Below are 3,538 nucleotides of genomic sequence, written 5' to 3' on the forward strand. Positions count from 1 at the left end.
TGCATGTGTGTGTCTGTCAGTCTGACAGTCTGTCTGTCTGTCGCAGCAGCTGATGCTGGATGTGGGTGTGTGGGTTTGTGGGTGTGTGGTTGTGTGGGTGTATGTGTGTGGTGTGGGTGTGTGTTTGTGGGTGTCTGTGTCTATCTGTGTGTGTGTGTGTGTGTGTGTGTGTGTGTGTGTGTGTGTGTGTGTGTGTGTGTGTGTGTGTGTGTGTGTGCGTGGGTGCGGGTGTGTGTGTGTGTGGTGTGTGTGTGTGTGGGTGTCTGTGTCTGGGTCTGTGTCTGGGTGTGTGTGTGTGTGTGTGTGGTGTGTGCGTGTACGTGTGTGTGTGTGTGTGTGTCTGTGTCTGGGTGTGTGTCTGTGTCTGTGTGTGTGTGTGTGTCTGGGTGTGTGTGTGTGTTGGGTGTGTGTCTGGGTGTGTGTGTGTGTGTGTGTGTGTTTGCGTGGGTGTGTGTCTGGGTGTGTGTGTGTGTGTGGTGTGTGTGTGTGTGTGTGTGCGTGTGTGTGTGGGTGTGTGTGGCAGCAGCTGACGCTGAGCCTGTGTCTGACTGCTCCGCTGTAACATGTGCCTCCTAATGAGCCTCTCTCGGCCGTATACACCACCAGCGATGCTACATCTGCGCTTCCCCCTCCGCCGCGATCCACATGTGGTGCTGCCTCACATCTGGGGAAATGTTTGAGCGGTATCTTTCACTTCCTTCCTGGCTTTGCCCATGCGTGCTTCAGGGCAGTACGTGGGGCAGCGGTGGTGGTCGGGGGGGTGTGTGTGACATGAGCCAAAAAATAAGAAACAGGGATTAACATGCTCTCCGCCCCCCTCTCCCCCGGCCAGAGCCACTGTGGAGGCCACCGTGTAGCGGGAGCGGTTAGTACTTAGTAGGAGCTTCTTCTTAGTAAGTGCAAGTGTCATTCTGTTGTGTCTCATCTAGGCAGCGTCTGAATACTTAGGGGACTTAGGGGAGTAATGATTTCAAGTCAAAATAGCAAACAAACGAAAGTGTGCTTTCAACGGTTTGCCTTTGACAGCACACGGCTTCCATCTATATTCAGCTGAAATAAAACATCAGTTTGTGTGTGTGTGTGTGTGTGTCTGTGTGGGGTGTGTGTGTGTGTGTGTGTGTGTGTGTGTGTGTGTGTGTGTGTGTGTGTGTGTGTGGTGTGTGTGGTTGGTGTGTGTGTGTGTGTGTCTGTGTGGGGTGTGTGTGTGTGTTTGTGTGTGGGTGTGGGTGTGTGTGTTTGTGTGTGTGTGTGTGTGTGGTGTGTGTGTGTGTGTGTGTGTGTGTGTGTGTGTGTGTGCAGACACCTGAGCTTCGTTCATGTGAGCGTAGGAAGCGTGTGTTGTGAGGTTGGGCCTCCAGCCGTCCCCCCACCAGTCGCTGTGAGGCCAGAGGTCCTGCTGGGTCTGCATGGTGGCAGCTTTAACGTCAACACAGTGTCCTTCAGCTCTGCTCCTGCAACACACGCATTGTGTGTCTGTGTGTATGTGAATGTGCGTGTGGGGGCTTGCGTGCGTGCGCGCGTGCCAAACACAAGTACACGACAAGCAACTTTTCTTTGGTGTGCATCTTTTATGATTCGCTGCTAGCTAAGTGCTAACTTCTTTATACTGTGTAAAACAGTGCATTTTACCACTTCAGTACTACAGGGGATACAGCCACCACTGCCTTTCACCCAGCCTGTCAGGTCGCTCTGCTTAGGGTCCTCGGGCCTGACCAGGCCCCATGTTGGAACAGGATTTAGGGTCTGCTTTGAATTCAATTGGCTATGTTCTGTAGCTCCTCTTTAATTATTAACCGTGCGTTCCACTCCGGTTTTTTGTATACTGCTTTGTGGTTGCTTAGGTCAGCAGTCTGTGTGTGTGTGTGTGTGTGTGTGTGTGTGTGTGTGTGTGTGTGTGGTGTGTGTGTGTGGGTGTGTGTGGTGTGTGTGGTGTGTGTGTGTGTGTGTGTGGCCCGGATGTTCGCCTTCGGAATATGAACTATGTGTTTAACATGCCTCTCCGAAGGCCATGTGTGATTCACTAGTTTTCGTATTGAAAACATTTTGAGATATTCAGATATTCGGAGCACAACAAGCCGACCCCCTCCCCCAAAACCAGAGTGAAGCAGATGCTAGTACATTAGGGAGTGCCATACACCAACACACCAACACACCAACACACAATCACACCAAGACAACAACACACCAACACACCCACACGCCAATACACCAAGACACCATTACACCCACACACCAACACACAATCATACCAAGACAACAACATACCAACACACAATCACACCAAGACAACAACATACCAACACCGACATACCCACACACCAATACACTGAGACACCATTACACCCACACAACAACACACCATTACACCCACACACCAACACGCAATCACACCAACACACCCACACAACGACAAACAATCACACCAACACAACAATACAACGACACACCAGAGCATTTGTCTAGCATCTATATATATGCATACATCTAAATATATAACATTTCAATCCATTGTATGAGTTTATATGATGAACACAACATAATATTATCTAAGTTATGTACTATTATGATCTTTCCACATTATCGACATATCTTTTCTTCTCGGATCATCACAGTCAAAATATATATTCCCCTGATTGCATTGTTCTCATTTAGTGTGACACAGGGACAGCACGAAGAAGGGTGAGAAGCAACAACAAGTGCGTGTGTGTGTGCATGGATGTATGTGCGTGTAGCGCACACCCTACACACCTACGGAGAAAAATGTTGATGGGAGAAACGGGCTTCTTTGTTTTTTGCTCTTCCTCGACTCCCGCAAGGTCACACCCACCTGTGCACCGATAACACCTTGCCGTGAGCCGGCCTTGCCTAACTGGCTCGGTGTAAATACCCAGCATGCCTTGGGCTGGAGGTGTCGCCTAGCCTAGAGGAATCAAACGGGGGCGATCTCCCAGGGTGCAACAATCCCCATCCTGTCCCTATTCCACTAAATGTTTGTTTTGTATGCGCAGACTGCCTTCGCATGTGTGCTCTGTGTGTGAGTGTGTGTCTGTTTGTGTGTGGTAGAATTTGTCCATCTGTCGGTTTATTCAATTTGGACAGCCCACTGGCTGCAGAATGCCGTTGACCTTGAGAAAGCGCTGCTGGAACGCGCTTCCTGTGCTGTGGAGGAGGAGGAGGAGGAGGAGGAGGAGGGGGAGGAGGAGCGGTGCACTGTCAGGCTCACATCTGTGACTGACTGCGGCTCTTGATGTCAGCTTGTTCCTCAGGAAGATATCTGGTTGTAGACCAAGCGGTAGATTGTCAAATATGGTCGATACTCCTTTTGTTGGGTTCCGTGTCCCTGCTGTAAAAGCGCGGAGGTGGAGGTGGTGGTGGTGGTGATGATATACCATCTCTGTGAGTTTAGGCGAAATCCCATAATGTTCCCCTATTACCCCCTGATGACGGCGTCCCCGGTCACTGAATGCACCAGAACAGACACTTCCGGCCAGAGCGCGTTTGGGGCGACACAAATCTAGTTCTAATCACGACTGGATTT

This window comes from Gadus morhua, chromosome 21 (assembly GCF_902167405.1).
Source record: "Gadus morhua chromosome 21, gadMor3.0, whole genome shotgun sequence".
NCBI lineage: Eukaryota > Metazoa > Chordata > Actinopteri > Gadiformes > Gadidae > Gadus > Gadus morhua.